The 21,769-nt window shown below is 39.0% G+C and overlaps 1 long non-coding RNA gene across 3 annotated transcripts; it reads right to left on the reverse strand.

Annotated features, from left to right (window-relative positions):
* Positions 1-590: 590 nt before the first annotated feature.
* On the reverse strand, positions 591-19,594 carry LOC101712344 (uncharacterized). 3 transcript variants are annotated; one of them, XR_015445921.1, is made up of 3 exons: positions 19,512-19,594; positions 12,265-15,013; positions 591-3,522 (listed from the first exon to the last, which is right to left on the reverse strand). It is a non-coding gene; the product is annotated as an uncharacterized LOC101712344 (long non-coding RNA). The 3 variants fall into 3 exon arrangements; XR_015445922.1 differs by lacking the exon at positions 591-3,522 and having other exon boundaries at positions 3,530-12,481; positions 14,055-15,013; XR_002394714.2 differs by lacking the exon at positions 591-3,522 and having other exon boundaries at positions 13,060-14,189; positions 14,768-15,013.
* Positions 19,595-21,769: the final 2,175 nt, after the last annotated feature.

Consider the following 21,769-nt stretch of genomic DNA (forward strand, 5'->3'; position numbering starts at 1 on the left):
AACTCTCCTGAATGTTTTAAGGGTTAGAATTCTATTTTGGCAAACCTAGGTAATACAGATGAATAGAAAAGAAGGTTCTGTTCATCAGCATCTTCGTTATCATCATTTGACCATCATCAATTACAGAGTTTGCCAGTTCATCTCGATTGTCAACTTGACTAGATTAAGAGACTCCTGGAGAGGTGATCGGATTGTGAGCGTACTAATCTCATCAACTAGTTAACTCACTGCTGAGTGCATATTGTGAGGCAGTGCCTAGTTGGGAGAAGTGGATCATGGGGACCTGGCCTTAGAAAATGTATCTGATCCGCAGTCCTTTTCTCTTTGGCTCTTTCCAACCCACTCCCAGCATTCTCCATCTTCCCTTTCCAACATGCTATTTCTGCCTTGGAGCCAGTCAATAATGCACTGAAACCTCTGAAACCATGAGCCAAACTAAATCTCTCCTGTCTTAATTTATAGGTATTCTCTTAAGTTGTCAGGTATTTTGTGCCTGCAATGGCAAGCTAACTAATACACCCAGGGAAAACTCTTAGAGCTTGAGTTTCTGTTGAGTGCAATACAATATATATATATATATATATATATATATATATAAATCTATACCAGAAGATTTCAAACAGTGAAAAACCGAAGAAAATGTAAGCAAATCAGTCCCAGTAGAGGTAAAAATAAGAAATAGATAAAGAAATCTCAGGGTTAGGATGATTTTTATCTCAAATTGCTCTGCATGCTCAAATGTGGAATGTAACAAGAAATTTGTCTTTGAACCATTAAGGTACCTAACTGGTACCATGTCAGCAGTTCCTTTCCCAGGAGACTGGAACCTGACATCTGCTGTGCTGTACTTGGTGCCTGCATAATGCTGGGATGCTAAACATCTTATCTTCTGCTGAGTAGCAGTTATCATTTAGTAAATGAATATTTATTGAATTCATACTGTGATATTATCTAATTTTCCCGAACCTTGTCTTTGTTTGGGACCCTCTTCTGAATATTTAAAATGGATAAACTAATTTATGACTTATGAAACCTTATGCAAAAAGTATTGATATCCCACAAACATAATCATTATTAGAGGGAATAATTATATTTTTCAAATTGTGAGTGATTTATATGGCTTGCTAAGAAGTTTTGTTATTTTTCACAAAGTATATCTTTTTTTGAACAAAGGCAGAGAAGAACTTTGGAAGACAAGTTTAAGGGATGTCAGGGCAGAGACAATGAGTTAAATTAGGCATCCATTGCTATAGTTCAGGGAAGTAATGATGAGACACTAACAACAGCAGTGAAAATGGACACAGACATGAGTAGAGCTGTTAAGAAGTATTTAAGAGGCAGGATCAATAGCATTTGGTGACCAGTTGTGCGTGAAGGGCAAAGGATAGACAAGAATCTAGACTGATTCTCAGTTCCTCATTTGGGTGTGTAGGAGGGAAATGACTAGTCACTAGAGACTAGGTTTTATTTCTTTTGAGGAAGCCTATGAGTTCAATTTGGGATATAATAAGTTAGAGGTAGTTCTGTTATGTCCAAATTAAACTTTTAGCAGACTTTTTGGACAGAGTCTTCCGGAATGAACGGGGATTAGAATTGGCTCTGTAAATTCTGTGTATTTATGTGGTTCGTGCTGGCTGATGTGGGTGAGATTAAATGAGAAATATATGTTTGTACTGTGAGAAGAGAAAGGGAGCAGGAAATATCAGCAAAAGACATAATGAAGGAGTGCAGCATGAACAAGAATGAGATTAGGAGAGATTGATATCACGGCAGCAAAGAGAAGAGAAAGGGTCCATTATGTTACATGTAGCAAGTGAAATAAAAACAGAAAAGTATCTATTGGTTTTGATCATGAGCGTATTGTTATTGACTTGATGAGAGCTGTTTCACCTATGCCAAGTGACAAAGTAGAAAGTTTTGAATTTAGAGGAGCCTTTTAGGGCCTATTAAGTCACTTGGGAAGGGAGAAGAAAAGATGTAAAGGATAACTCTCTTTTTTGAATGGGAAGAAGCATTTTTGCTAAGAGTAAGTGCAAGGGAGACACTGAAGACAGAGGAAGGGAAAAGAAGATGTAATTGGTGAGCAAGTCCTCTGAGGACTTGGACAGGATATAACACACAGTGCAAGAATGACCTCTTCTTCTGAGGTAGAAGGGAAGAAAGCAACCCCCTAGATATCTTTTTAAGTCAAAGGGTGGGGGGAGGAAATTGGTGTATTTCTTGCCTTATGACTTTTATCTTCTTCATAAAATAGAAGGCACAATTGGCAGAGAGCATGGTAGAATGGGGCTTGATGGACTGGAGAAGATTTAAACAGTCACTGAGATGTTAACATTTTTGAATGGGTTCTTGAGAAAGATGACTGAGCTCCCTGAGAACTCAGTGGGGGTGTCATTAATTAATTATGCCATTCTACACAGTTAGGATATTTTCTCCTGAGGTATGCAACTGCAGACCAGTAATAGGAATGGAAATACAGGGGTTCGAACTGATCCAGGTTGGAGGTTTACCTGGCAGATTCATCAGGGGGACAAAAGTCAGAAAATGAACTTAATTAAGACTCTGTAGTCTTATGGAATCTCAATAAGAATCAAAGATAAGTGAGTACGAAAAGGGAGCAGGAGAGTTTGCCTGGTCAGTTTTCTGTCTTCTCTGTTTCACATTTTCCTGTATCTCCCATTCACAAACCAAGTTTACTTGTGCAAGGACCTTGATTCTACTTCCTTTGGTCCCACTAGTCTGTTTCTTAGCACTGGACCCTGCTTGCATAATTTTTCAGTCTGTGGCTTAGGTACCGTGTGCAGCCGAGAATTTGTGCCACTTGAAAGTCCCCTGTGGTGCTCAGCCAGCACAATGGGACAAGATCCAGGCATAGGACTCCTTTCCAGAGTTGGCAAGCACTCACTCCTCACCCTGTGTCCAGTGTTTGGCCTCTTGACTCCTTCCTGGAGGCAACCATCTCTCCTCGCCAGGCGGGTCAGTTTCCTGCCATCCACGTCCCACATGGGCAGGATGGGATATTTTTGTGCAGCTAGAAAAGAGACAGTCTAACAGTATTACCCTTATTTTTATCTCACTATAAGATATGTCACCTGGAAATGCCACAGAAAAGAAAAAACACTATTGAACCATTTAGTCTCCTGGTCTTTGAGGTTGGAAGGATGATAGCGTATTATCAGATAACACAGAATAGCTGATAAATGGTCTTACATTCAAATATTGGTCATATATTCAAATTGACTGGAATAATTCCAAGAATGCAGTGCAGCACTTCTCTATTCCTTTACCATGTTTTAGGGGATGTGCGAGGGTCAAAGCCAGAGCCAGCCTTGTATTTTACGGACGTCAAGAGGCTGCCAGCTCTCTTTGGAGCACTCTCATGCTCTCTGCTTTGTATGCGGGTCAGATCTGAGAGCCATTTTGTGCAGCTGCTGCAGGGTGTCCATCTGTCTTGAGCTCAGCGGAACTTCAGGGATCACAATAGGAGATTCACATCCACTGACAGGATTTTTATTCCACCTGCTGTTGATGGTTGACAAAGAAGGCATAAATGAAAATTCCATATATTCAGGCTATTTCCTTTCTACCCAGTATTCATTCAGTAAACACTCATTGGTTACCTAATAAGTGCCACGTACTGAGTCACCTAGGGGATAAGGATACTATAGAACCCTTTGGGGGCTAGAAAACAGTAATTAAATACATTTCCAGATAAATGTAGAATTTCAATTTTAACCAATACAATGAAGAAAACATCCAGTGTGTTTGGAGAATATATTAGGTACTTTGCTTTATTATATGGGAAGTAGGGAGGATTTCTTAGAGGAGGTGACATTTGAGTTGAGACATGAATGACTGGTAGGAGTTAACTAGGGGCAGCAGAGAGGGAGGGGTGGGCCAAGCCCCCGAGGAGAAAAAAGTTCCAGAAACTGAAGAATTCCACCTTGAGTTCAGAGAGTGAGTTGACGTGAGGAGCAAGATGGGCTCCCCACGGGGACCAGACCAAGGGTGATCCTTCATCCACAAGGATCTAGGACATCTTTAACATTTTTTAAACAAACAATTCATGTGATCAGATTTATATTTACAAAAAATTACTGACATGGGCAGAGGATAGAGGAGGCATTTAAGGTGGGAAGAGTAGATATTGTGAGAAGTTAGGAATAATCACAGTAGGCTACTAACAGATGATAGTGGCTGGATCAACACCATGGCTGTAGAGACTGAAAGGTACAAATGAATTTATGCTGCATTTTGAAGATACAAATAATAAGACTATTGATGGATTGATTGAAGGTGCCCAGGATAGAGAGAAATAGAAGAATGATGTATAATTTCTAGGCTCTGGCCTGTAGAACTGTGTGGATGCTGGTTACTTTTAGTGTTCAATCAGAAGTCTAGGGTAAAAGCAAGTTTGGTTAATTAGGTGCTAAAATTAACATAGCATAATAACTTGGATTTTTCTCATCCATATAACATTCAGAACTCCTAAATTATTATTATTTTTAAATTTGGAAATAAATTATTCATGAAGAATGTATTGGTGATCAGTTGACCCTATCATTAAAAATATTGGAATCAAAGATAGGACAACCCAATTGCAACAAGAGTCATTGTATTTTTTTTTTTTTTGATACCAGGGATCAAACTCAAGACCTTGTGCTTGTAAGGCAGACGTGGTACCACTGAGCTAAATTCCAGCCCAAGAGTCATACTATTTATATAGAAATTTGTAGAACAAAAAATATCAAGTGGAAGTGGAAATTTAAGGCCCCTGATAATGGAGGTGTGTGTGTTTATGTGTGTGTCTATGTGTGTGTGTGTGTGTGTGTGTGCGTGCATGTTTTACTGTGTAGGGGGGTATGTGGGCAGATTATAGTCAACAGATGAGCTTATTTCCTTAGCTACCACATCCATAAATTTTCTGTCATCTTCCCCCACCTTAGCGTGGTGTTAGTATATTAGACCTTATCCTCCCATGTAATGATGAGTCGAGACAGATTTTTTTCCTTATTGGTCACATGAATATGTCTTTTTCCCTACACTGTGGTATAATGTTTTTTCTTTAAATTACTTTAAGTAAATAACCACTCAAGTTCATTGACTGAATATTTTGACTATTCTTTTCTCCCTGAGTTCATTCCTATTGCTATTTTGTGTTAGATGGGGCATTGGGTCCAATTATAGCTTTGCATTTAATTACAAACTTTGCATATGTGTAGATTAATTGGAAGATTTTATTGCTTTATATTTTATGCCTGGAGGTTGTGAACTATAGCAATCCAATATACCACTTAAGAGGATAATACAAATTTAGAATAATAAAAAGAAATTTATAATAATCATCTCAGGCAACTCAAGTATTGTATAGAAAAACAATAAACTATAAATACAATATACTCAAGAGTCAAGCCCATTCTCATTTAATGAAGATCTTTAATCTTATAAAGAAGACATTTAAAGATTGGCCACAATATATATTTGACACTTAGCCTAAGACTCTGAAAGACTTAAAAGTCGGATCCTAAAAGCGTGTTTACATGCACCCATGTAAGTAACTTGAGTAAACAGTTTTTGACTGAATACTATAAAGATAAAAATAACTCTATATAAATAGTGTAATTTTGTTTGTAAATGTGTTTCTCATGGTGTCATGGGTTAGAAATTCTGGAAGACTTTGTGTGTGTACCAGAGTTAAATAAATAAGTAAATATACAGTATTTACTTACATATACATATAGTAAATAATAAGGTAGGAAATAAGACCAGTTTCTGCCTATTTCAGAAAGACATTACAGATATTGAAAAGGGGAGGAGAGAGGCTAGAATGAAACCTGTGAAGCTGGACTACAAACAGAAGTATCAGCATAAACTCACGAAATTGTTATCTATAACTCAATTAATAGATTCGTGTGTATCTATCTATCTATTTGTATAAATAAAAAAACTTTAGTATGTATGCATGGGTTAGCAAACATACATGTGTTTTCTAGCTGCCTGCTAAAAGGGCCTAAAAGCTGTAACACTACAAAAACAATAAGTATACCTGATGTTTAGATCTTGTTTTCTAAACACTATTCTTCAATAATAAACAAACAAATAAATAAGCAACAACAACAAAAACCCAGGCTTCATAAAGAAGCGACTGATTCCTGGACTGAAGCTGGACAATTATGAGATTAATCTGGATCGTGGTGTATTGCACAGAAGTGTGCCAAAGTGTAGGGAACATGTGATGAAGATCCAGGAGTCAGCCTGAATGTAGTCTTGATGGCCAAGCTGGGACATTTTGAGCAATAAAATAAATAATGAAAATTAGAGATTGTCCAAGGGTTTTCTCAGAGATCCAAAAGGTGGTCAGGCTTTTGTGAGAGGAGTTGGCCCTAGAGATCATAAGGAATTCCAAGAAGGAGCTGGAGGATCCAAGGGAGGAACCTGGGCAGAAGTTATGCAGTCTGTTGTCTTCAGTTCCCTGGATCGAGTAGAGTAGCTCCCTGAAGAGCAAAATCTGTAAAGGTCAGTGATGGCAATGTCTAAAGAGAGAGAGCTTGAGGCAGGACAGGCTGCCATGGGGATAGCACTCTGTAGCTCAGGCTGTGTTGGGTTGTAGTTGTGGTAGCAAGACATCTCACTGTAACTATTTGGGGTGAACAGACCAAATGTTCCCCTTGTTTTTTTCCCAAAGATAAAAACAGGTGTTAGTAAAGAGAATGGCAAAGGATTTCCAGGCCTGACATAAACAAGTTAAATAACACGTAATGAATATTTTGGCTCCTGTCTCAGGGAGAAACTTTTGGAAAGAGGTCTTGAGAGACCTGATGGTCCCTCTCCTTGGATAGCTCAAGAACTCCAAGAGTAGAACATGATGAGGAATGTTACGAATTATGCTGCAGAAGCCTGACACTAATTATACAGGAGGTGGTCACCTGTGGCCTTTCTCCAAATTCTGCTCAGGTTCTTCCAGCTGGGGACATTTGAATAGCCAGACACCAATATAATGGCTTTGCTTACCTCTTTTATTGCATCAATTAATTGCTTTAGGTTATCCTGATTACTTCTAGTATAAACCCACTTCTTATTAATATGTAAATTTTAGGAAAATTGTTTTTTTAGTAATTATAAGGGTAAATTATATATAGTTAGAATTATTAGAATAGAATAGAAATTATTAGACTAGAAAGTATTATGGTTATTACCTAAAATGCTCTCCAAAGGCTTATTGTATTGAAGCATTTGTTGCCAATTGCTGGGCTTTTGAAGTAATTGGTTCATGAGGGTTCTAACTTCATCAGTTGACAAATTTATTGGTTAAATCATAATTGGATGGGCTTATTGGAAGGTAATAGAAATTTAGGAAGTTGGGTGTAGTTGAAGGGATGGACTATGAGGATGTGACCTCAGAAACTGTATTTTGTCCCTGGCGGTTATGGTTTATATCTACATGTCCCCTTAAAGCCTCATGCACTCATAGGTGAGGCTTTTGGAAGTGACTGGATCATGGGTGTGTGATTCTGAATCATGTGTGTGTGATACCAGCACTGATTGGTTTAGTATAGTTCTGGTTGTGGATGATGGACTTACTGAAGAGGGAAGACAAACTCTGGGTGTGGGTGGCACCAAGCAATAGACTTGTAGCCAGGATGGAATAAAAACAGAAAGAATGGCTCACTGCTTCCTGCTTTCTGTGCCATGAATCTTTTCTCCTCTTCCATGCCCCTCTGTAATGCCACAAGTTGAGTAGTTTTCTTTTGCCATGCCTTTCTGCTGTGATGGTCTGCCTTACCACGGGCCCAAAGCAATGGCAAAACCCAACCATGAATTAAAACCTCTAACTGATGAACCAAGACAAATCTTTCTTACTTTGAGTTGTTATTCTTAGATATTTTGTCTCAGAAACAAAAAACTAACACATAAGGTTTACATAATTCTTTTGGATTTGGAAGCAGCAATAATCATTCCTTCTACCCTAAATGAGAATAGGATGAATGGATCTGTGAAGAAAAGTTTCTCCAAGTTTAGCTTAGACCAGGATTCTTTGGTATGAAAGATTACCAGTGAATTGCTTTAAGATTCAACAAAACCAAATGTCTCTCTGAAGTTAAGTCAGGTCAGTATTAGTGATAGTAATGGTGGGCAAATATGTTTACAAGTGAGAATACAGATCATTTACCTGGCATTTACTTCTCTATCTCTTCCTAAACTCAGTATTGCTTACTAAGTCACCTATCACAGCATATGGCTTAGGAAAAGTGGATCATACCTCCAGCTTCAAGGGCCTGATTAGTTCTAGAACTGTGATTTGTTCCTTTATTTAATAAATACTTAAAGAATAGAAGAGCCTCAAATCGCTAGCAGTGGAATTAACATGCTAGTGTACATGTGAGAAGAGGTACAAATAACAAAGCAAACCATATAGTGATAAAAGCTTCAGAGAAAAACACAGGTTTGGTGGGGGTGGAGGAAATGCCAAGAGACAACTCTGGCACATACCTGTTGTTTTAAAAGGTGATCAAGGAAGGCCTTGATGAAGTGTCATATTCTCATTCCCTTCCCTTGCTTTGAAATTAGGTCAATTCTCCCAATGAAAGCAGAGGGAAAGTCTACTGTGGAACTTGTAGGAAAGCAGTGTCTCACAGCAAAGATAGGGGTGCAGGAAGAAACAATTGTTCTTTTTCCTCTGATGTGTTTATAATTGGATGGGAAGCTGGAAAGAGCTTCAGACACCTTATGACCAGCTTGGTGACACTAAGAGTGTCAGAGTAGAGAGAGAGAATGAAACTGGGACCTTGATTACGTTCCTATGCCACAAAATTAACTGACCCTGAAGTCTGATCTGCATCTGTACCTCTTGTAATGTGAAATAATAATTTTTCATATCATATACGCCAGTTTAAATCAAGGTTTCATTTACTTGTAGCTGAAGGCATTCTAACTGATAGAGAATATGTCCTGGTAGCTTTAATGGACTGCAATAAACCACTTTGCAGAATTCTAAACACATAGGGATAGGAACTCATGACATTTTCTCATAATAGTGGCACTTTTGTATTTAGAGAATCATGTCCTAATTTGTAAGAATGTATAGAGAAGTGCCAAGGGGATGGAGCAGTCCAGGGATGTAAATAAAGGCTACTCTTCAAATAAACAAGAGGAGCAGTTCTATACTGGTGGGCTGCTGTGTGGCTGACTGTGGATGGGAACAGGCCCCATTGAGCTTGCCGTTAGTCTCTAAGAAATTCCCATTGTAACAGAACCAGTGAGAAGTTATGGTCTTTGATTTCACTACCATAGCTGGCTACTGTGAAAGGCAGAATAATGAACTCCTTCCCTTCCCAAGTTATCCACATCCTAATCCCTGGATCCCATGCTACATTCTGTGGGAAAAGGGACTTGGCAGATATGATAAAAGTTATGGATCTTGAGATAGGGAGATAAGCCTGGGTTATCAAGGTGGGCTCATCTTCACATAAACGCTTAAAAGCAGAGTATTGTTTCCTGATTAGAGTCAGAGAATGTGATGCATAAAACTTCCGAAGAAATTTGAAGCATGAGAGGGACTTGATATACTTTGGCTGGCTTTGAAGATGGAGGAAATGAACCATGAGGAAAGATGTAGGGGGGGCCTCTGGATGCTGTGAGCAACCCTTAGCTGACAGCCAGCAATGGCACGCAGATCTCAGTCCCACAGGAGCAAGGAACTGAATTCTTCCAGAAATCTGAAACAGATTCTCCCCTAGAGCCTCTGGGAATAAGCATAGCCTTCCTGACATATAAATTTTAATTCAGTGAGACATATACCAAGCGTCTTACCTATAGAACAGTGAGATAATAAATGTGTGCTGTTTTAAGTTGCTAAGTTTGCAGTAGTTTGTTACCACAGCAATAGAAAATAAATACCCCCACCTAGCACAGAATGGTGTCGGGAGTGGATAATGTAGTAGACTGAACTACTGGATGGTTAGAGGCAGCAGGAAAAGTTGAAAAATGGAGTTCAGCTTTGAAGTGTCCCAAGTAGCAGATAAATAACGTGATCTGAGTGTTGAGTGGAGAAGACATGGAAATTAGTTGGGTAGTACAGTAATTATCTATTGCATGTAACAAACTTCTCCTAACTAGTATGTTTACAAAGATAACCATATTCTGCCTGGGTCAGCAGTTTGGACTGGTCTCAGCCGTATAGTTCTTCTGTTAATCTCAGTTGGATTCGCTCATGCTTCTCTGGACAGCTGCCAGTCAGCTGGGCAACTGCTTCTGGGGTTTGACTTGTCAGCTGGGGTGGTGAATGACTGGCCATGAATTTCTTATCTTCCAGCATATTAGTGCAGACTTGTTCACAAGGTTGCTGACAGGGGTCTCAAGAGCAGCAAGAGACATTTTTCAAGTCTTTGCGTAGGTCATGATTCCCAATACCCATCGGCCAAAGAAAGTCACGTGTTTGTCCCAGAGTCAATACATTAGTTTGCTAGGGTTATTATAGCAAAATACCACAGACTAAGTGGCTTAAGCAACAGAAATTTGTTTTCTCACAGTTCTGGAGCCTGAGAGTCTATGATCAAGGTGTTGGCAGATCTGGTTTCTTCTGAGGGCTCTCTTCTTGGCTTTTGGATGGCTGCTTTCTTGTTACCTCTTCACATGGTCTTTTGTCTGTGTGCATATCTCTGGTGTCTTTTGCTCTTCTTATAAGGACATGGTCATATTGGTTTAGGGTCCATCCTAAGAGCTTCATTTTAACTTAACCACCATTTAAAAGATCTCATCTCCAAACATTCTCAAGTATTCTCAAGTATTAGGGGTCAGAGTTTCAACATACAAATTTAAAGAGGATCCAATTAAGCCCAAAATATTCAGTGTGGGAGGGGATTACCCAAGGGTGCAGAGATGGGAAGTAAAAACAAATGAGGGTGTCATTATTCTAACAATCTACCATAGGTGAGCAAGTGGGGAAAGAAAATAAAGATTCACAGAATCTCCTAGAACTGCCTTTGCTCAAGATGCAGTGTTTTAGAGAAGGGATCCACCAATGATGGTTGTGGGTTAAATCTGACCTCTAGTCTAATTCCGTAAATAAAATTTATCAAAATCCATCCATATTCATTTACTTGTATATAGACTGTGGCTGCCTTCATGCTAAAATGGTAGGGTTAAGTAGTTGTGATATAGATTGTATGCTCTGCAAACTTTTGACCTATTTACTATCTGATCTTTTACAGAATAAGTTTGTGGATCCCAGTGTCAGAGAGTTGAAGAAAGCCAAATGATTTGGGTGGAGGAAGGGTAAAATAATCAGGCAACTACTACCAGGAAACATATGGTCTAGGGAGGGACGGAAGGTGGTAGGCACAATTTTTCTTGCTTGGTTCATTTAAACAAATTGCCAGATATTCCTAATGATGCTTCTTATAAAGTTTACTGAAACTCTGAGAGGGTTGTTTTACCCAGCTTTGACCACCTACCCAGTGGCTCCCTACATGTCTTAGTTCTTTCAAGAATTATCTAGAGGCAGCTGCTGCTTGTCATACACAAGAGAACAAAGCAGGAGTTCCAGCTTTAATAGGGATTTCCCCTCCTGTGTACTACGTCTCATTCACACCCAATAGGAGGGCAGTGCCGCTTTTAAAACCCATTTCACATTTTAAACCAATTCTGTTAAGCATGACTTCAGCTGTCACTTCTTGTTACTTTTGGAGATGTTTGATGCTCATAGGTTTGAAATATCCCATCCATTTGCTCAATGGGTTTCTGATAACTGCCCCTGCCCAATAGGTGTGAAGTTGACCCCAATTATGCAGCTGGCTGCCTTAATGATAGAATATTTTAGAATGGGCTACAAAGCCATCTAGTTACAATTGTTCTTGTTCTTACCATATCTAGATACTGGCGCTTACTATTCTAGAAAACTGGGACTTCAGAGCTGGTGAGATTTTTAATGTTGCTGCAAATGTTGTGTACAGGGAGAATTTGGGAGTGAATGACAGTAGATAGTAGGCCCAGGGCTGTTTGCACTGCTGATGTGGTCTGTAAGCCCACTGGAATCAAGAGAAGCAGGCTTTTCAAACCCTTGCTGCATAAGCCTTGTTATTGCCGAAATAGACCACTTGAAATGGAAGTACAGATAGATTTGCTGCTGATGACAGCTCACCAGGACCCAGCTCTCCATTCAGGTACATTGATATGCATATTCACTCTACTGGAAAAAAAATCATCTCCTCTTCTACCCTGGGACACAGCTTCTGTAGACTCTGGAATATGCTATTTTATACCCACCTGCTGGTACAATATAAGCAGCTGCAATAGGCATCAAGCTATGAAAAGCTCTGAGGAGCACTATTTCGGTGTGAATTGCTTCCTTGCTCTGTACTGTTTGGTGATTGTAAGATGGATTGCCAGATTAGCACAAGCACACAGTGTTTGTGTAAGGAACAGGGAGGGTGATTTTTCCCTGCTTCGTCTATCAACTATTCCTTACCAGTCCCTTTGGCACCTATAAAAAATGAGATATTTGTTAATGTTTTGTAGTGGAAATTCAAAGGCCAGAATCACTGACTTAAGCCCAAAGTAAAACTACTTTGTTTCTTTCTTCCTTCAAACTCCCAGATAAGAGCCCTTCATGCTTCTGTCCAAAATGACCCCTGGCCCATGAAGTTGCTGGCTCATGGAAGCTTCCAGCATAGAAGTTTGCTGACCCTTAATGCTTTCTATCCTGAACCAACTGAATTAGCATAGTTACCTTCCCCAAATACAGAAAGTTGCTTCCAAAGCACAAAAGCAAGTTGACAAAAGAAATACAGGCAAATGGAGGCATGGAGCCTGCCTCATTCTACGGGAGACTTGTGCAGCTGTGTGGGTAATCTATGTTAACATCTTGTCTTCCACACGTTGACCTCACTTTGATTCAGACATTCTAGAAAAGGATTCATTTCTTCTCCATTTCAAAGCTGTTTATCTGGCTTAGAAAATAGCTGCTTTAAACAGAAGCCTTTACACTTGTCTGGGTAAATTCTGTTCCAATTTTTGTTTTGGCCACAAGTCAAAGATAACAGCTGTGTGCTTGTGGGTTCACTGAACTCTACGTGCTTGTTGGCTGCATGGCCAGCCAGAGGGAATAACCAATAATTAGAACATTTCGGGTCATCTTGGGAAGAACAGAGTTTTCTCATGTTTGGAAAGGTGATGTGACCTCCCTCTGATTTTCCCAAATGTGGATCTGTCAGTGACTGAATGTGAAGCTGAATATACAAGCCTGGACTCATCGCCATTGTGTCCTCCCTTTCCCAAAATAGCACTTGATAAATGGAGGCTGAAAACTATGTTTAATGTTTTTTAGCTTCACTATGCTGTACAATGGGCCTGATCCTCGATAACAAGTGAGAGTACTCGTGTATTCCTAGCACATCAGCATTTCTGATCATAATGATTTGTGACTCAGACCTTGAAAGCTGTGGGGTTTCTTCCTAGTTGAATCAATACAAGTTTACATAAATATATGTTTCTGTTTTCCTTTTGTTCTTGCTTCAGCATTCATGTTTACTTGCTGGCAACTACAGACAATGAGAGGGTGAGGGGGAAAGAGAAATGGAGCAGATAGATGAGTCAGAAGAAATTATTTGAGTGGGTTCTAATTTCTTTCCTGATTATGACTTTTTAGTTAGCTTGTTTGTTTTGCTTATAAAGGTTAACATGTTGGAATTTTCTTTTGAAAAGATAAAATTTATCCTATGCATCTAAAGCATATAACCATTCATCTCTTACATTGATTATAAACTGTAGCCATTCTTGCAGAGCAAACTGCATCAGGGTGTGTGATGTGCTCAAGATTTTTGTATCAGAGACATGTTTCCTAAAACATTATTCAACAGTAAGGTAAAGGCTGACTTGTTACTGATACAAGGAACTAAGACAGCATTCACCCCATTTCAAATCTGCCCCAGTCAAGGGGACAAGGCTGGTAATAGACAGTGTGATTATTTTTTGCATGGCAGGAATATAGGAAGAACTTTTACTTGTACTTGAATAACCACAAAGATGAAGAAGAGGCCATATTTTTAAAGATTTACCTGTGGGACAGTCTGTATTATGAAGCAGCATCTCTCCCCTCCTCTCCTGTTCTCACTTGGCTCTAGACGTGCCCTGGGCACAAGATGGGCGCTGCTTTCTATGACTTGTGCTGTTTGTGAAGTGTAGAGACATACCTGGGTGAGGTCACAAATGAGATCTGAAATTCAGACTCCTGTCAGCTCAACAAACTCTGGGCCGCAGGGGCTGTTCAGGTTGTGTTGGGAAGGTGGCTGTCTCTTCCTAAGTCATCCCTATTTTCCATATTGGCCAGAGGCAGCTCTGAGAATGTTATGGCTTCTTAATGTGAGTTTGAACCTAAGACCTTTGACCTAACTCATATCTGATTTCCTTACCTGTAAGTCACATTTTAACAAGAGGTGAAATGAGATATTGATAGCTCAAAGCAATTGAGTGCTACTTAACATACATACATTTTCTGAGTTTATTTAGGTAAAGACCACCTAACTAGAGATATTTGTTTGGAATATCCACATATATTCTATTTATTTCTTTAAGAGTATTTATAATGGTATTTTATATTTGAAGGGAAAAATTAGAACTCACTTGAAGTTCAGGTGATTATATTATGTTCACTCTGTTGGCCAGGATATGACCTGAAGTGCAGTCTAGATCAGGGTTGATATCACTATCCGGCAACAAAGCATCCTGCCCCTAGAGCCATAAGAAGAAAATATCCACAGCATGTGCCCACCTGGAACGGATGTACGGAGAGCACAGGATGCACCTCTGAGCCTTTATGACCACTGTGCCTTGTAGGGCACAAAGAGAACAAAGGATAGAATGAGCCAGGACTGTTGAAATTTTCTTTCTTCAGAGATGGAATGTGCGTGTTCTACTGGAGGAGACCAAGCAGCATGATTCTTCCTGAAACAAGACACAGATGCGCCTCCATGCTTCTGGGCCATGTTTCCTGTCTGCTTGGAGCACCACTGTAGGACTGAAAGAACAAAGGGAGGTGGTAGGGAAAATTCACTGAATCCCAGAGATGCCTGAGCTTGCAAATTATTTTCAGTGTCAAGATTTAGAATCTGGGGAAAGACAGGCAAGTGTGCAGCAGGGATGGGTTTTTTTTCCTCCTCAGCTTTTCTAGCAATAGACTGATTGGGGTGAGGAATTAGCTGTCTTGCTGAGAGTTAGATGTAGCATCATAAACAGGACTTCAAGTAAGCCTTTGTTTCTTGTATGTTGGCCTTTAAATCGTGGACACTCTCCAGAAGCTCCTCTCATTGTCTATGCAGTATTGTCACACAGGGGATAGGAAACAGGCTGTGTGTCTCTATCTACTAATATGCTTCATCTGACTAATTTTTCCTTTAGTGCCTTTTCTTTCCTCAAAATGCCTTCATCTCCTCCACCTCTGGCAACACCACATAGGTGCTCATTTAATGATGAGAAAGTGCCTCTGGAACCTGTTCTGTTGTGTGAACTTAAATCTAATGACTATGGCAGAATAGATCTCCTGATACTTTGGAATAAATAATGGTTCAGTTTTCTCAGGATGGAAAGAGAAAACCACAGACTTTTCTATTAAAGAAACAGAAGTCAATTTTCTTATATATCTTCAGCTAGATACTATTAGTGATCATTACTGTTATTATCCTCCTTTTGTTTCTACATGGAAGTCTATCTATCTACATTGTGAAAAATAGACATGTGAGGCAGGAATAAATCACTGGATTTGGGAAAGGCAGTTGTGGCTTTAGTGACAGAACCAATTCCCCACTTACGACTTGACCTTTTACCTTAAGTCATTAGTCCCTTAATAGTGCTTAGTAAGGCTATCTATAGCGTAGGGAAAAAGGGAAGGAAATGAGTGTTTGAACAATACCTACTACTCGTCATGCACTGTGCTAGCTGGTTTTTATTTGTTGTTATCTTATTTAATGCTCATAGTGACTGGTTTCATTTTACAGGTCAGGGAGTTAAATAAGATAGAATTAGGGGCCAGAAGAAGGAGGCTCTGTGGTTTCTGTTTTTCATTATCTGGGTTTTTAGGTTAATAGACTTCCTGTTTGGGGGATCACAGTGGTCCCCTTGGGGTTTTTGGAAGTGGAAGAGCGGAGTTCAGGTAGAACAATCAGAAGTGGATCTGGCGGGGAGGTCATAGAGGCACTGTTGGATCCTTGGGGAGTAAGTTCCTCCTGCAACCCAAGAGGAAAATCTCTGGGGAAGCACAAAGGGCAGGTCATTAGGGAAGACTTCTGCTTTGGGTGTATGACAACGTAGCCCTAGCCAAGTCCAGAGCTCTCAAAGATTGTGGACACGATTAGACCTGGCAGCTAGTAGGCACATCTCTGGGCCAAACACTGTTCTAATGGCTTGACAGGTATCAAACCATGTAACCCTCAGGAACTTATCTGGAAGAAGATAATACTATTGTCGTTTTATAAAAGAAAACTAAGGACGTGGTTAAGGACAACAAAGGTTAAACGGTGTATCAAAAGCCAGAAAATCAGCAAGTAGTGGAATTGGGATTCAATCCAAAGCAGGCTAACTTAAGAGTTATTGCTCTTTATCACTTATTACCCCCCCCATCCCTTTAGCATTGTCCTTGGTTAAGGTGACATTTTTGGGATGAGGCTCCTATTCCTATGACACTTCTCATTCACCTTCTCTTTCCATTGGTTTCTTCTGACTTACTTTCATACTGGCAGAATCCCTCCCTCTGCCTTAGAGGGACTTCACCTATCTGGAAAGCCTAATTCCCTTTGTTCTTGCAGAGTGGATGGTCCATTATTTTCAGAATCCTTGGAATTTAAGTTGTTAGCAACTAATAAGCTAGTATCTCATTTTTGAAGGGCAGGGAAGAATCAATACTTAAATTTTTTGGGAAGTAAAATGTTTGCATTCTGTCTGTTTCAAAAAAAAAAAAGTAACAAAACAGTACTACTCAGCCACAAATGAGAAACTAGACATTTATAGCTAAATGGATGCATATTGAGGCCATACTCTTAAGTGAAATAAATAGGACACACATGTGTAAATACTGAATAGTTTCTCTAGTGTGAAAAACTGAAAGTGTTAATAAGAATTAAAATGAATAATTAATAATTTGAAATAGGAAGAAAAGGTCCAAAGGGTTAGGGGAAATGGGAGGAGAAGGGGAAAGGAAAGAAGGGAAAGGAAAAATTATGAGAAAAGAAAAAAATGGCAACAAAGTCTATGTAAATAGGGAAGGGTGGAGGGGGTGAAGGGTGCACAGGTAATGGGGAAAGAATAAGAACCAAGATACATCATGTACAGGTACAAGCACCCAATGATAAATGTAACCGTATTGTATACCTAAAATGTACCAATAAAAGAATTTAAGCAAAACAAAGTGTAGGCAACTCACAGAGATAATCAAAGGGTAGTTTACAAAGGTAAACCAATAGCTTATCCTCTGATCTTAGCCTGGGTTACATTTGCATAACTATTTTACATAACTAGCTGGCTGAATATAATATTACAATATAGATCTGATTTTAGGTCTAATTTCCAGCTCATGTGTGCTTGTGAGAGAAACAGTGGAGATGAGGTATGTAAAGTGTTCACTGTAGTATCTTGGAGGAATAATCATTTAATAAAATATATTTTCATTAATTATGATTAATAAAGCTAAGGATAACTAAAGAACTGGCTGAGGCTGTTTGCATTTTAACTCTACAAATGCACTGATGACAGTTGCAATGACTGGGAGTATCTTCAGCCAGTTGGGGACTTGCCTCCCTCTGAGAGCCCCTCATACCATGTTAAGGTGGCCCACCTTGTTCTGATTTTACTCAAAAGGCTGGGAAGGCACTATTATATACTTTTTTTGTGTGTGGTACCGGGATCAAACTTGGGACCTTGCACTTGTGAGGCAGGTGCTGGAACCACTGAGCTAAATCCCCCGGCCCTATATACCTATTTTTTAAAAAGGAAATGTGTCAAGTTTCACATAGAACAAATTATTTTCTACAAGCAATATAAGGAAACATGTAATGGAAATATATTAGAAATCAAATAGGTAGAAAGTTAAATATGTAGAAAGGGGAATGCAGAAAAGAAAGGTTGGTAAATTGAGTAAATGATCCAGTTATTTAGATTGAAAACAGTGAGTTCTGAAGATAGGGTCACGGCTGGGTGTTTGATGAAAGGTTGTCAAATTTATAGTTTTTCATCTTTTTAAGTAAGATGGTAATGGGAAAAAAAGGGTAAAGAAAGGCATCTGGACTCAGGAGAAGAAACGTGCGCGCGCGCACACACACACACACACACAAACACACACACACACACAAACCAGAGGCAAAGGTATGTAAATGCTGGCCAAAAAGGCTTTAAAACAACACAAACACAAATCCCAACTTGACCAAGTACATGGCAAATTTTCATTTCACAGGTGATAATAGCATCAAAGACATGCACTATATATATTATATATATGTATACCATATATATAATATATATACATATATACACATATACACACATATATACATGAGCCATATATAAAAATATATATATAAAATTGCATATATTATGGCTACATAAGATACAAAGGCTTGAACCTCTGAGTCAGAGGACACCTATCAGCTGGATAAAGATCAACTGAAAACTAATCAGCAAAGCTTGTAAACAGAACACCAACCTCTGAGGAGACTTTCAGTAATTCTGATTTTCAGTTCTTCAGTAAATAAATCTTTCTTAGGAGTCTATTGTGTCAGGCACTGCACAAGCCACAATGTTAAAGGTTTAGAATAACCTCTAAATAGGTTAATGCAGCTTAATTTTTGTCAATCTTGCTTTAAATAGAATGACTTAGAGTCCTAGTATATAGACATAGGTAATTAATTTTAGGTTAAAATTCATTGTTATATAAGTAGTGTCCATATTTTTGTGAGAATATTTGTAGTGATTAGATGCATGTGACTTAGGTTTCCATTGGTGTGACAAAGTGAGAAAAATCACCTCCAGAAAAAGGAAATGTTTACTTTGGCTCAAATTTCACAGGTTTCATTTATAAATTTAAACAAACAAACAAACAAACGAAACACTTGGCCTATTGTTTTTGGACCATGGCCAAAGTGTGTGGTGGAAGAAACCTGCTCACTTCATAGTGGCTGTGAAGCAGAGAGACACAGGAAGGAGCCAGGGCTCCAAAATACTTTTTAAGGATGTGTCCCAAATGATCCAATTTCTTCCAACTGGGCCTCATCTACTAGAATTTTTGCCACCTCCTAAAATGCAAGCAGCTAGGTACTAAGCCTTCAACACATGAACTTTTGGAGGATATTTAGAATCCAAGCCACAACAAGAGCATATGTGATAATTATGAAATCTTACAGAAACATTCTTAACTATAATTTCTAAGGAATGAGACATGCTAAGCAACTAATGATACTTATTCTAATTTTAGCATAAAACACTTGAGAAATTAATAATTTTCTCAAAAGTATGTATGAAATATGACTTACTGGCCCCTATTATTCATCCTGCATGGTACCTCTGTTGCTTGAAGTATGATTTTGTGGTCCTTCCTATTAGTTGGAGATTATTTATGGATTACTTAATGTTGGTCTCAGGTAAATGATTTGCTTTGGCTGATGGGTTGTTTGCACAGAGGCTTGGAATGTGCTGGCAAAGTGACCTTGTGCTCTTGAATATATGCAGTTTTCCAAAAGAAGAACAACTTGACTTCTCGACTAAGGACAATAGAAGACCAGCCCTAATCCAACTTGAAGCTTAGAACTAAACACAGTTTAGCTCAATCCAGACCAACCAACTCCAAGGTTTCCCTCAGACACATGTCTGAGAATATGTAACAATTGTTTTGAATTTGCTTATGATACAGCAAAAGTTAACTGATTCAACATAACTACCAAATACAATTGTAGTTCAGTACACAAAGACTAGAGATATCATTGTGGATTATCTCCAGAGTGGCTGACAAAAATCATCAAAGTTTCTGTCAAGTAAAAAAGCCGAAAACCAAGACCAGACCAGACCACAACAAGCCGTTATTGCAAAGACAATCTGCCAGGCTGTCTTTGAACAAAGGAGAGACAAAAGCAATATGGCTGGGACTGAAAGTACTTTTTATAGGAGCTGAGGTGGGGCTTGTAAGAGCTGGGGTGGGGTCGAGTGAGGTAGTGGCTAGGGACTGGAAGAGCCTGTGATTTCACTAGCTGTTAGGAGGAGAACAATCATTAGGTTACTCTTTTGGTGGGAATAAGGGCATGTTTGGAAGAAGAAGGTTGTCCTTTGGTGGGAGAAGCCATCTTGGGGTGACTTTAAATGGGGAACAGGGCATTATGGGAAGAAGAAAGTAGCTATTATATATAGCAGCCACCCTAAATTGGAAGGAAATCTATCAGTTTCATGTTCTTTGGTCAAATATTGTCTTCTACAGAGAATGCAATCAATAATATGATTAATGAATTTGGTCTCAAATATATCCCTCTCTTAAATGTACATGAGAAAAGAACCATTTGGAACAATATCTATGTTTCAAAATGTGTATTACACATAGGCAAGTCTGCTGAAGGTGTAGGCTGCTGATGGTATAGGCTAGGAGAGGGAAGTGCTTGTTTAACTGGTGATTTTTCCTGCAACTTGTATTTAAGTAAAATTCTAAAGTTACTTCTGCTTCAGCTCAGAATAATAGCACTTTGAAGAAAAATTTAACACATTTTCAGTGGAATAGGATTTTTCTACTACCACACTGAATCATTAAAATGATGAGAGTTTTCTATGCTATTACCATTATGAAGACTATTGTTTCTCTCTCTCTCTCTCTCTCTCTCTCTCTCTCTGTCACTGTTTTTAGTATCCATTGCTCTGAATGGTAGTATTTTAAACTGTTGTATAGTAACTTTCTAATTTCAAGACTTTCCATCGTGCTATGACTCCCTGCTGGATTCTAACCGAGCTTTCCATACATGAGCAAGAATATATCCCAAAGTAAGAAATTGGATATTAAAACCCAAGATAGCTGTAAGTTTTCTTGGAAATATAATAAAATAATATATCATCAGCAGCAAACATTTATGGCTTTCTAGTCTTCACAAACGCCTTATGAGACCCATACACCTCTAGCCTAGTCTCACTCCATGACTTAACCCTTTTACCAAAGTGCTACATCTGGGAAGGCACAGAGGTGGAATTTGAACCCAGACTTCAGGTCTGCTATGGTTTGGATGTGGTTTGTCCCCTAGAGGTTTATGTGTTGAGGTTTAGTCCTCAATGTGGGCATTATTAAAATTTTAAAAGGCAGTGGAACCTTTAAGAGTTAGGACTTAGTGAAAAGTGGTTAGGTCATTCTAGGCATAGCTCTTGAAAAAGATTAATGTGGAGACAGTTAGTTCTTAAGAATGCAAATTGTTAAAAAAGATCATGACTGATTCTTCCTAGCTCTCTGGCTTCCTCTCTTGTCATGTGATCTCTCCTTTGACACATTCTCCCTCTGTGAAGCCATCTGCCAAATTGTGAAGTAGCCAAGAGGGTTCTTACCAGAGGCTGAATTGGTGGGGCTACCTGAGCTTGGACTTTCAGTCTGCAAAACTGTGAGGTGAGTAAACATCTTATTTGTAGAGTACTCAGCCTCACATATTTTGTTATAGTGGCAGAAAATGGACTAATATAATATCTTAACAACCATATGTTGTTTATGCCCAGAAACAGAAAGACTACAATACAGATTTTGGATGCATACCATTTATGTTAAAATTCCTGA

Source organism: Heterocephalus glaber, unplaced genomic scaffold (assembly GCF_053883595.1).
Source record: "Heterocephalus glaber isolate CG9 unplaced genomic scaffold, H.glaber_assembly_v1.0 deba00001666, whole genome shotgun sequence".
In the NCBI taxonomy this organism is placed as follows: Eukaryota; Metazoa; Chordata; class Mammalia; order Rodentia; family Bathyergidae; genus Heterocephalus; species Heterocephalus glaber.